This window comes from Sciurus vulgaris (genome assembly GCF_902686455.1).
Source record: "Sciurus vulgaris genome assembly, chromosome: 11".
Taxonomy (NCBI): Eukaryota; Metazoa; Chordata; class Mammalia; order Rodentia; family Sciuridae; genus Sciurus; species Sciurus vulgaris.
This window is the reverse complement of record NC_136472.1, coordinates 91,970,696-91,983,868: the sequence shown is the minus strand read 5'-3', so window position 1 is coordinate 91,983,868 and position 13,173 is coordinate 91,970,696.

Here is a 13,173-nt window from a genome sequence, read left to right as displayed (position 1 = left end):
CAGTTTTACCTGCTTCTTTATTTCCTTTGAGACATCTCTTTGATCTGAAAATTTTTAAAAGGGTCTTTTTAAATTTCAAGTTTTGAGTATGTTCTTGTCTCAAGTTTGATTCAATTATGGTGGCTAAGGAAACTCTATGTGGTTTCAATTATTTTATGCATGTTAGGTTTGTTTTATGATGTACAATACACCATACACCTGTGAATGTTCAGTAGGCATATGAATGTATGCTTTGGTGGCATTTGATTTACTGTTCTGTAAATGTCAATTAGATCCTATTGGTTATTGGTGTTGTCGATTTTTCTATACCTTTCAATTTTCTGCCTAGTAATTTTATCAATTGCTGATAGTAAGGTGTTGGTTTTCTCAACTATAATTGGGATTGATGTCTCTTTTCAGTTCTGTCAATTTTTCCTTCAGTTATTTTGAAGCTCTCTGATATATACACATTTAAAATTACTATGTCTTCTTAATGGGTTGATTGCTTTAATGTTATGTTATTGTCCCTTTTTGTCCCTAGCAATTTTCTTTGCTTTTTCTTTTCAACTTTACCCAATATTATTATAGCCACTTTTGTTTATTAATTAATATTATCATGATATATCTTTTTCCATTCTTTTACTTTAACCTACTGTTTTAGTTAGCTTTTGCATTGCTGAGACCAAAAGACCTGACCAGAACAATTAGAGTAAAAAAGGTTTTTTTTGGTTCACAGTTTTAGAGGTTTAATCCATTGTCAGCCAACTCCAAAACTCTTGACCTAAGGTGAACATCATGGTGGAAGGGCTTGGGGGAGGAAAGTAACTCAGGACATGGCAACAGGAAGCAGAAAGAGAGTTCCTCTCATAAGGGACAAAATATAAACCCCAAAGGCATACCACCTGATTCCACCTATGATACCCTACCTGCCTACAATTACCTCCAAGTTAATCTTTATCAGTGGATTAACCCACCAATCAGATTACAGCTCTCATGATCTAATCATTTCACCTCTGAACATTCTTATATTGTCTTATACATGAGTTTTGGGGGAACACCTCCTATATAAAAGACAGCACCGACCTATACCATTGTATTTGATGTGAATTATAGATAGCACATAGTTCTTTTGAAAAATTTCTCACCTATTTTGTCTTTTAATTCATATTTAGAGCATTTAATCTATTTTTTAAATTATTGATATTTATGGGCTTATGTCTTCCTGGGTTTTTTGTTTCCCCTCTGTTTCTCTTTCTCTGTTTGCTCCCATGCATTGAGTTACTCAAACATTTATTGGAGTTCAATTAAGTTTTACTTACATTGTTTTTTAGTATATTGCTTTAATACTCTTAGTGATTAGTATATAACTGCTGTGTACCCGTGACTTGTCACAGTTGAATAGTTTTTCTGAGTTTTATCACTTTCAGTAAGAAATTGAAACTTTACATCCATTTAGGTCTATTTACCCTCCCCATATTTTAAATATATTTATGGTTTAGATAAGAGATGTCCTCCAAAAGTTTCTGTGTAAGAAAATGCAAGAATTTCCAGGGATCAAATGATCAGATTATGAGAGATGTGATTTAATAATATATTAATCAACTGATAAGGATTTACTGGGTGGTAACTGTAGACGGGCAGTATGTTGCTGAACGACATAGGTCACTGGGGGTGTGGCTTCAGGGTTTATATTTTGTCCTTGATGAGTAGATGTGTCTCTGCTTCCTGGATGCCCTGTCCTGGGCGGCCATACCCATCCACCATGATGCTCATGATGCTCTGACTCACCTTGGGTGCAGAACTATGGAGTCAGCCAACGATGGATTGAACTACAGAAACCATGAGCCAGAATAAAAATTTCAACCTTTAAATTGTTCTCATCAGACCTTTTGGTCACAGCAACATAGAAGCTGACAAAAACAACATAATATTTTCAACTATCTTCACAACATGTTGAGCATCACAGCAGATGTTGTTGTAACTTTATTTCAATCATAACTACGACTTGAGAAAGTCATAAAGATAAAGATAATCTATTCTATTACCTCATATTTACCAATTCTATTATTCTCTTTTCCTTTTTAAAATTGGAAGCCACTGTCTGGTATCATTTGCTTTCTGTTATAAGACCTTCCTTTAGGCATTCTTTAAGTGTGGAACTGCTAGTAATAAATTCATTTCATTTTTCCTTTGTCTGAGGATATTTTTTACTCCTTCATGCCTGAAGAATAGCTTCACCAAATAGAGTTTAAAGGTGGTAGTTTTGAAACATACTGGACTACTTTTTCTGAATGAGAAATCAGAATTCAGATTGATGTTCCTATATACCTCATGCACCATCCCCCTTGATTGTTTTAAGATTTTTTGTCTTTTGCTTTTCTTTTTTTTTATTGTAAACAAATGGGATACATGTTTTTCTGTATTTGTGCATGGAGTCAAGGCATACCATTTGTGTAATCATAAATTTACATAGGGTAATGTTGTTTGATTCATTCTGTTATTTTTTTCCCTTCCCCACCCCTCTCACCCCTCCCACCACTCATTTCCCTCCATGCAGTCCTCCTTCCTCCATTCTTACCACCCTCCTTAAACCTAATCCTAACCCTAACGCTAACCCCTCCCACCCCCCATTATATGTCCTTATCCACTTAACAGCGAGATCATTATTCTTTAGTTTTTTGAGATTGGCTTATCTCACTTAGCATGATATTCTCCAATTTCATCCATTTGCCTGCAAATGCCATAATTTTATCATTCTTTATGGCTGAGTACTATTCCATTGTATATATATGCCACAGATTCTTTATCCATTCATCAATTGAAGGACATCTAGGTTGGTTCCACAATCTGGCTATGGTGAATTGAGCCAATGAACATTGATGTGGCTGTATCTCTGTAGTATGCTGATTTTAAGTCCTTTGGGTGTAGGCCAAGGAGTGGAATAGCTGGGTCAAATGGTGGTTCCATTCCAAGCTTTCTGAGGAATCTCCATACTGCTTCCAGAGTGGCTGAACTAATTTGCAACCCCACCAGCAGTGTATGAGTGTACCTTTTTCCCACATGCTCGCCAACAACTATTGTGCTTGTGTTCTTGATAATCGCCATTCTAATTGGGGTGAGATGAAATCTTAGGGTAGTTTTGATTTGCATTTCTCTATTACTAGAGATTGAACATTTTTTCATATACTGTTGATTGCTTGTACATCTTCTTCTGTGAAGTGTCTGTTCTTTTCCTTAGCCCATTTGTTGATTGCATTATTTGTATTCTTGGTGTAGAGTTTTTTGAGTTCTTTATATATTCTGGAAATTAGTGCTCTATCTGAAGTATGAGAGGCAAAGATATTCTCCCACTCTGTAGGCTCTCTCTTTGCATTGCTGATAGTTTCCTTTGCTGAGAGAAAGCATTTTAGTTTGAATCTATGCCAGTTATTGATTCTTGCTTTTATTTCTTGTGCTATGGGAGTCCTGTTAAGGAAGTCTGATCCTAAGCCAACAAGGTGAAGATTTGGACCTACTTTTTCTTCTATAAGATGCAGGGTCTCTGGTCTGATTCTGAGGTCCTTGATCCATTGTGAGTTGAGTTTTGTGCAGGTGAGAAATAGGGGTTTAATTTCATTCTGTGCATATGGTTTTCCAGTTTTCCCAGCACCATTTGTTGAAGAGGCTATCTTTTCTCTCCATTGCATATTTTTGGCCCCTTTGTCTAGTATGAGAAATTGTATTATTTGGGTTTGTGTCCGTGTCCTCTATTCTGTACCATTGATCTACCTGTCTATTTGGTACCAATACCATGCCGTTTTTGTTACTATGCTTTGTAATAGAGTTGAAGATCTGGTATTGTGATACCCCCTGCTTCGCACTTTCTACTGAGGATTGCTTTAGCTATTCTGGGTTTTTATTCTTCCAGATGCATTTCATAATGGCTTGCTCTATTTCTGTAAGGTACATCATTGGGATTTTAATTGGAATTGCATTGAATCTGTATAGCACATTTGGTAGCATGGCCATTTTGACAATATTAATTCTGCCTATCCAAGAACATGGGAGATATTTCCATCTTCTAAGGTTTTCTTTAATTTCTTTCTTTAGTGTTCTGTAGTTCTCATTGTAGAGGTCTTCACCTCTTTTGTGAGACTGATTTCCAAGTATTTTATTTTTTTCGATGCTATTGTGAATGGGGTAGTTTTCCTAATTTCTCTTCTGAAGATTCATCACTTATGTATAAAAATGCATTGGATTTATGAGCATTGATCTTGTAACCTGCTACTTTACTGAATTCACTTATGAGTTCTAAGAGTTTTCTGGTGGAATTTCCAGGTTCCTCTAAACATATAATCATGTCATCAGTGAACGGATAGTTTGAGTTCTTCTTTTCCAATTCGTATCCCTTTAATTCTTTTGGTTTGTCTAATTGCTCTGGCTAGAGTCTCAAGAACAATGTTGAATAGAAGTGGTGAAAGAGTGCATCTCTGCCTTGTTCCAGTTTTTAGGGGGAATGCTTTCAGTTTTCACCATTTAGAATGATATTGGCCATGGGCTTAGTGTAGATGGCCTTTACAATGTTAAGGAATGTTCCCACTACCCCAATTTTTCTAGTGTTTTGAGCATGGAGGGATGCTGTATTTTATCGAATGCTTTTTCTGCATCATTGAAATAATCATGTGATTCTTACTTTAAGTCCGTTGATATGGGGACATTTATGATTTCTGGATGTTGAACAACCTTGCATGCCTGTGATAAAACCCACTTGATCGTGGTGCACTATCTTTTTAATATATTTTGTATGCGATTTGCTAAAATTTTGTTGAGAATTTTTGCGTGGATTTGATAAGGATATTGGTCTGAAATTTCTTTCCTCGATGTGTCTCTGTCTGGTTTAGGTATCAGGGTGATATTGGCTTCATAGAATGAGTTTGGGAGGGTTCCCTCCTCTTCTATTTCATGGAATACTTTGAGGAGTATTGGAACGAGCTCTTCTATAAAAGTTTTCTAGAACTCGGCTGACAACCCTCTGGTCCCAGACTTTTCTTTGTTGTTAGGCTTTTGATGACCTTTCTATTTCATTGCTTGAAATTGATTTATTTAAGTTGTGTATATCCTCCTGGTTCGTTTAGGTATTCATAGTATCTAGAAACTTGTTGATATCTTCGAGGTTTTCTGTTTTGTTGGAGTATAGATTTTCAAAATAGCTTCTATTATGTTTTGTATTTCATTCTTGTCGTTGTGATATTTCCTTGTTCGTTCCGAATTTTAGTAATTTGAGTTTTGTCCCGCTTTCTCTTTGTTAGTTTTATCAATTTTGTTTTTTTTCAAAGAACCAACTATTTATTTTGTTATTTTTCCGATTGTTTCTTTTGTTTCAATTTCGTTGATTCGGCTCTGATTTTAACTATTTCCTGTCTTCTACTACTTTTGGTGTTGGTCTGCTCTTCTTTTTCCTACGGCTTTGAGTTGTAGTGTTAAGTCATTTATTTGTTTGATTTACTTCTTTTGTTGAATGGGCCCCATGAAATAAATCTTCCTCTAAGTACTTGCTTTCATAGTGTCCCAGAGATTTTGATGTATGTCTTTGTTCTCGTTTACTTCTAAGAATTTTTTATTTCCCTCCTGATGTCTCCTGTTATCCATTCATCATATATTAGCGTATTATTAATCTCCAAGTATTGGAGAAGTTTCTGTTTTCATTCTGTCATTTATTTCTAATTCAGTCCCTTATGATCTGATAGAATACAAGGTAGTATCTCTATCTTCTTATATTTGCTAACAGTAAGGTTTGTGGCATAAATATGGTCTCTTTTAGAAAGGATCTATGTGCTGCTGAGAAAAAGTGTATTCGTTCTTTGTTGGATGGTATATCATATATGTCAGTTAAGTCTAAATTGTTGATTGTGTTATTGATATCTATGGTTTCTTATTCAATTTTTGTTTGGACGATCTATCAATGGTGAGAGAGGCTTGTTAAAATCCCTAGTATTATTGTGTTGTGGTCTATTTGATTCTGCAATTGAGAAGGATTTGTTTGAAGTACATGGATGAGCCAATGTTCAGGGAATAGATATTTATGATTGTTATGTCTTGCTGATTTTCGCTTCCCTGAAGCAGTATGTAATGTCCTTCTTTATCCCTTCTGACTAGTTTTGGCTTGAAGTCCACATTATCTGAAATGAGGATGGATACTCCAGCTTTTTTTACTGTGTCCATGTGCATGGTATGTTTTTTCTCATCCTTTCACCTTTAGTATGGGTATCTCTTTCTATGATGAGTCTCTTGTAAGCATATTGTTGGATTTTTCTTTTTAATCCAATCTGCCAGTCTATGTCTTTTGATTGATGAGTTCAGGCCATTAACATTCACGGTTATTATTGTGATAGATTTGTATTCCCAGTCATTGACTCATTTTTGTTTCTTTGACATGATTTGGTTTCTCCTTTATTTGGCTATTCCTTTAGGCTATTCCTCCCGTTGCTGATTACATCGTTGTTTTCATCTCTTCCTCATGGAATATTTTGCTGAGAATGTTTTGTAATGCTGGCTTTCTCTCTGTAAGTTCCTTTAGCTTTGTTTATCATGGAAGGATCTTATGTCATCATCAAATCTGAAAGTAAGTTTTGCTGGGTATAAGATTCTTGTTGGCATCCATTTTCTTTCAGAGCTCAGTAATGTTGTGTCCAGGCCCTTCTAGCTTTTAGGGTCTGGATTGAAAAATCTGCTGATATTCTTATTTTCCCCCTGAATGTAATTTGATTCTTTTCTCTCACGGCCTCTAAAATTCTGTCTTTATTTTGAATGTTAGGTATTTTCATAATAATGTGCCTTGGTGTGGGTCTGTTGTAATTTTGTATATTTGGAGTCTTAAAGCCTCTTGTTCTTGGTTTTCCATTTCATTCTTCAGATTTGGGAAATTTTCTGATATTATTTCATTGAATAGATTGTTCATTCCTTTGGTTTGTTTCTCTAAGCCTTCTTAATCCCAATAATTCTTAAATTTGGTCTTTTCATGATATCATAATTCTTGTAGATTCTGTTCATGATTTCTTACCATCTTTTCTGTTTGGTCAACTTTGTTTTCAAGATTAAATATTTTGTCTTCAATGTTGGAGGTTCTGTCTTCCAGGTGTTCTATCCTATTGGTTATGCTTCTATGGAGTTTTTAACTTGGTTTATTGTTTCCTTCATTTCAAGGATTTCTGTTGTGCTTTTTTTCAGTATCTCTAACTCTTTATTGAAAGGCTCTTGCTTCCCGTATTTGCTCTTTAAATGTTGGTTGGTGTGATCATTTAATGTCTGCATTTGCTCTTTCATCTTCTCATTTGCTTCCCTGATCGTTTAGTATGTACATTCTGAACTCCCTTTCAGACATTTCTTCTGCTGTGCTGTCATTGGTTTTATTGATATAGTATCTAGGTTTGTTTGGGACATTTTCTTCCCTTGTTTTCTCTATTGGTCAGATGTCATGGGACTCTGAGATATTGCAGATTTCCTCTATTGGCTTATAGTGTCCCTGTAGATTTCCAGTATATCACCTCCCAGCCTTCAGTAGCCTGAAGTCTTGGAGGAACTTGATAATGCAGTGCTTCCGAAGAAAGCTGCCCCTAGCCCACTACTGGTTCCAGGCTTGGAGCTGGCTCTGTGTGGAAAGGCTCTCACTGGGGGCCTGCTCCAAGAAGCTGGCCATCTGGAAGGAGCCCACCACCCGAGGGAGCAGGGCTTCCTGGGGAAACTAGCTGCCCTCCCTGCTCTGAGAAGCCTTTTTCTTTAGTTTTTAAGTTTATGACATATCATGGCATGTATTTCTTTGAGTTTATCTTATTTGGATTAATTTCGCATCTTAAATCTGTACATTTATGCCTTTTGGCAATTGAGAAAGTTTAGTGATTATTTCTTTGATTACTTTTTTAGTCCCATTCTTTCTCTTTCATTCCAAGAGATTTGAATGTTAGGTATGGTTGTCCCATAGCACCCTAAATTTCTGTTAAAGTATTTTTGTCTGTTTTCTCTCCCTCTCTATTGATGAGATTGAATAAATCTATTGATCTTCCTTCAAACTCACTGATTCTGTCATTGCTCCTCTCCTGTTAAGCCCACTCCTCTGAATTTTTGTTTGATCATTACATTTTTCAATTCTAAACTTCATTTTATCTTTTTATGACTTCTATTCATTTACTTAGATTTCTAATTTTTCTTCATTTTTTAAAGAGAATTTGCAATTACTTGTTGAAGCACTTTTATAGTGGCTGCTTAAAATCTTCAGCAGATAGTTCCAGCATCTCATTATTTCAGTATTGGCATTAGTTGATTATCTTTTCTTCTTCAAACTGCAATTGTCCTAATTCTTGATATGACTAATGGCCATACATACTGTTTGGTCAGTTGTATTATGGATACTTTAGACATTATATTGGGACGTTTTTTCTCCTCTGTTGGAAGCCACTTTATTAAGGTTTCATGTACAATTGGGCCTACTTTTTGGGCTATAGTTTAAATGACAAAGTAATTTTCTAAGACCTTACAGGACTATTCTGAACTAGTTTTCCCTTCGGCCGTGACTGAGCTTCCATTATATCCCTGTTGGTACCACCCATAGGATCAGAAGTTTCTTCCCTGGATCACCTAACTTTAGGCAGTGGCTAGGGGATACCAGAACCCAGAGCATGGAGCCTTTTCATAGGCCTGTTCTCCAATCTCATGGCACTGGTGCTTTGCAGTGGTAGAAAGGCCTTATCTCAATTTTCTTGGAACACTGATGGTAGACCAGCAGTCACCTGGTCTGTATGGTTCTCTACTACTTAGTGAGGACCCAAGATGCCAGACCTTCTGGTACCACAGAGGTATGCTAGGTGTGGAATCTTTGTAGGGATCCCTCCCCCTTTAATTCTATTTCTTTAGAGTGTTGTGAAGATTAATGAGGTGCGCCCAAAGTACCTTGCAGTGTCTGTCACCTTAAAAACATTCATATAACACTGTATTGGCTATTATGAGAATACAAGCAACTATAGGTGGTTGGTGAGGATGTGGGGAAAAGTACACTCATACATTGCTGGTAGGATTGCAAATTGGTGCAGCCAGTCTGGAAAGCATATGGAGATTTCTCAGAAACTTGAAATGCAACCACCATTTGACCCAGCTATCCCACTCCTTGGTTTTTACCCAAAGGACTTAAAATCAGCATACTACAGTGATGCATCTACAGCAAGGTTTATAGTAGCTCAATTCACAATAGCTAGATTATGGACCAACCTGATGCCCTTCAATGATGAATGGATAAAGATACTGTGGTATTAGAATGTACTATTACTCAGCCAAGAAGAAGACTAAATTATGGCATTTGCAGGTAAATGGATGGAACTGGAGAATATCATGCTAGTGAAATAGCCAATCTCAAAAAACTAAAGGCTGAATGTTTTTCTCTCTGGTAAGTCAATACTTACATATAATGGTGGTGGGGGGAGGGAGGTAATGAAAACATGGAGAAATCCTGGATTGTGTGGATGGAAATGAAAGGGAAGGTGGGGGAGGGAAGAAAGATAGTGAATGATAAAACATCATTACCCTATGTACATTATAGTTATATGAATGGTGTGTGACTCTACATGGTGCACAACAGGAGAAATGAAAGTTGTACTCCCTTTTGTACAATACATTCTGCTGTCATGTATAACTAATAAACATAAAAAGAACACACTGCATTCTCTTCCCATCTTACCTCAGTTTCCAAATCTACACACTATGTTCAGTAAGGGCCACCTCACAGAGTTATACAATTATTAAATATACAATACACATGACGTGCTTTGTAGTCTGGGACTGCTGTCCAAATGTCAGTTATCTTACAGTGGATGGACCCTCTCTGTCTATTTCTAAAACTGCACAGGCCTCTCAGAGTACCTGATGAATTATTATAAAATAAATAGTCACCTGGAGCTGAAATCAGAATGAATAAGCCTGGGAACCTGAAAATGAAATTAGTAATATTTACATGCAACCCACAGTATTTGGCCTACATCCTCTCTGCCCTAGATCCTCACACATTGTTTCATAGTAAGAAATGTTTGTGGAAGCCACAGATCTTTCAGCTGATAGTGTCAAAAAATAAAAAAGAAAACAGCATACCCCAAATCAAAATTCGAAGCACTTTGTTGCAAATCCTGATCTCCTCTGAAACCGACACTCTTCACCCAAATGCTGAGGTTTGTCCACATTCTGGGAACTACATTAACTCTTTGGGATATGTCAGAAAAGCTCTCTGAAAAGATCTGGAATGTGGCTTCCCAAAAGCCTAATTTTGCCAGATCTTGTCCTCCCCTAAGGGCCTTGTAGAAGACATAAAAGGAAGGAAAAAGTAGTAAAGAGATCAGATATCAGAGAGAAAGAAGAGCAGCAGCAGAGTGAGAGTCAGCATGCATATTTAAGGATGCTAATGCTACTGAAATAGCTCAGTGGGCTGCAGGAGGGAGAGAGACAATTTACACAAGACCTGCAGCAATTCAGGAAGACATCTCTGGCTTCAAGACACAGGTCAGGACTGTCATTTCTACTGATCTTGGCCTCTAGCTTTACTTGTTTAGATTTATGTCCACCCTCTCTTTGGAAATATTTCTTTTTGTTTCTCCATAAGTAACTAACTCATTTTGACGTGGCACCTGCAATGCACCTGGTTTTGTGATAGAAGCAATTGAAGAAAGGGGGTTAGGGAGAAACTCAAGTCCTCACCTTCTACATTTTCCATGTCCCAGAGGAAGTGACCTTGCTGTAAAAGGCAAACAGTTTTGTCAGAGGTCTTTGCTCAGTATAAGTGAATAAGTTTGGAGGGTCTTCCAAACAAGGTGCCACCATTCCAACTGGTGATTGGACTGTGACTTCAGGTGAGAGAGGCCTGGGAGGGCACAATCTGAAGGCCATGAGGCAAATAGCTGATAGATGTGTATGCATAGACTGGAGGTTTTGTGTTAAAAAGAATCATGAGAGATGGGAGATAAGGGATTTGTGAGGAACCACTGAAGAGCTTTGAAATATCAGACTAAGGATTTGGAATCATAGAACATTGTCAGAGAAGAGTACTGAGGGTTTTGAGTAAGGTAATGGTAACTTCAGAACACAATTTTAGGATGATCCCCCTACAGTTGGATTACAAGGATGGAGACAGAAAAAAAAGGGACTGAGTGATTGTTATGGAGTCTGTTTTAAAGTCACACTTCTTGCCAGGCTATGGTAGACTGGCAGCCAACAATTCCTCCCCTGACAGTTTCTCTACCCCACCAAATGGCATCTCTTTAACTAACTTCAGCCTCCTGATTAGTCTGTTGAGGGATGATTGGGCCAATGGAGTGTGTTATTACTCCAATGCCCTATTTGTCTTGTTGACTAACTACATATCACAGCAGAAGTTTCTGTGCCTTCTCCTTCATTCATCATGTCCACACACACGCACACACACTTCACAAGCACACAGCACCCTATCTAGGCAAACAATCCATGCAGCCTCCAGAAGACAAAAACCTATTTGGCAACAACGTAAGAGATGAACGTTTGATGGCAAACTAAAGAGATTGGCTTCATTTACCTGGCTGATTCCAGTCCCCTGTTGCCTCTATACTGATTCTAAATAAAGAAGTTACTCATAAACTCTCTGGCACTTGAAGAAAGAATGTATCATAATTCTACAATATCCTATCATATGAGACTGAACAAGTGACAGTTTCCATGGGAATTTTAGACAATTTGATAAAATATCAACTGTTCTGGAAAAAAAAAAAAAATCTTCCTCACATTATCTTTACCTTCCTTGCTGACAGGTAGCAGAAAGAAGAGAGGCAGGTGGGAAGAGAAAGGTCCCTAAGAAAGGGCCCTCCATTTCTGTGTACCTATAGTTCCACACTCAAGTTTGTAGTTGGCAAATCCATTGTTTTTGTGAAGTTATAACTAAGAAATTCTGTCAAAAATATCACCTTTGTGGCAATTCTCTGGGTAAAAATGAAATACAGGTAGACCCTCAAGCAGCAGTTAATCTGTTCTTCCCTCCTTTCATCTCTCAGATAATCTTCAAAGTGCAGAATGATTTGTGCCTCTTCTCTCCTTTCATTTTTTCTTCCATTGTGTTTAATCTGTCTCCCAAGATCCTAAATCGATAGGAGGATTCCCCTTATCTATATCAGAACTGGACTTCCCTGCCTACACTTGAACCGTATCTTCAGATGACCCTAGAGTCCTTGATTGGAAAGATCACCTTTCTGACCAGATCCTCTGGCTTTAGGAGCTGAAAGAGGACTTTCCAGTTCTCAGGGAAGGTCCAGTAGAACATGGTTCTAGAACCTCTACAAGGACAGCTGATAAGGACAAGAGACAATCTGAGTCAAAAGATCAAGGATGAGACCAGAGGATTTGTTGAGAAGAGTGAAGTTAAAACAGAACCAGGAGCCAAATTCAAAGACTGAAGTGAAACTGAAAATGGAAGAATAAGAAATAATATAGTATGCTGGAGGGTGTAGAAGAGAAACAATTGGGAGGGAGATGGGTAGATGCAGCCTGCCGCCTTTATGGGGTACATTTGGCTAGAGTGTCTGAGGAAGCATCAAGAAGCCAGGTAAGGCAGAAACAACTTATCTGCAAAACTGTTTCTTCAACCTCAGAGATAGACAAAACTTTAAAAACACTGGTCTCTTTCCTCCTCCCCATGGCAGTCAGGGCCCATGGGTAGGCCTAGGATAATGTTTCCCATGTTGACAAAGGGATATGTTCCCTGAGACGGGAGCAAGGTGGAGTGAAGGCATCTCAAATCCTAGAGGATTTGCAAATCTGACAGGCAAACAGGGTCTGAGCCCCGGAGGCACAAAACTAAAGTGCAGGCAACTCTACGAAGTAAAGGGCCAGAAGCAAATGTGAGAAACCGATGAACGATGTCCCAACAAAAGGGCAAATAGCAGAGTATGGTCCTGATAATTACTTAAGTTACGTGCACAAATGCAGGGGGTGGCGAGAGTCTCCAGGGGCATAAACAAGTCTGGAGAGCCCAAAGTACAAAAGTCTGGAGCACTGAAATGTCCATGGCACACATTCCTCCTAACTCTGCAGTCTGTTTTACGGATGAGGAACCAGGCTAAGGGAGGCCAAGCGATCTCTAGGTCACTGGGGTTTGAGGAGAAACCAGATCGTCTTTAACGGGTAGCAACTTAAATACTACTAACCCCAAAGCTAAGA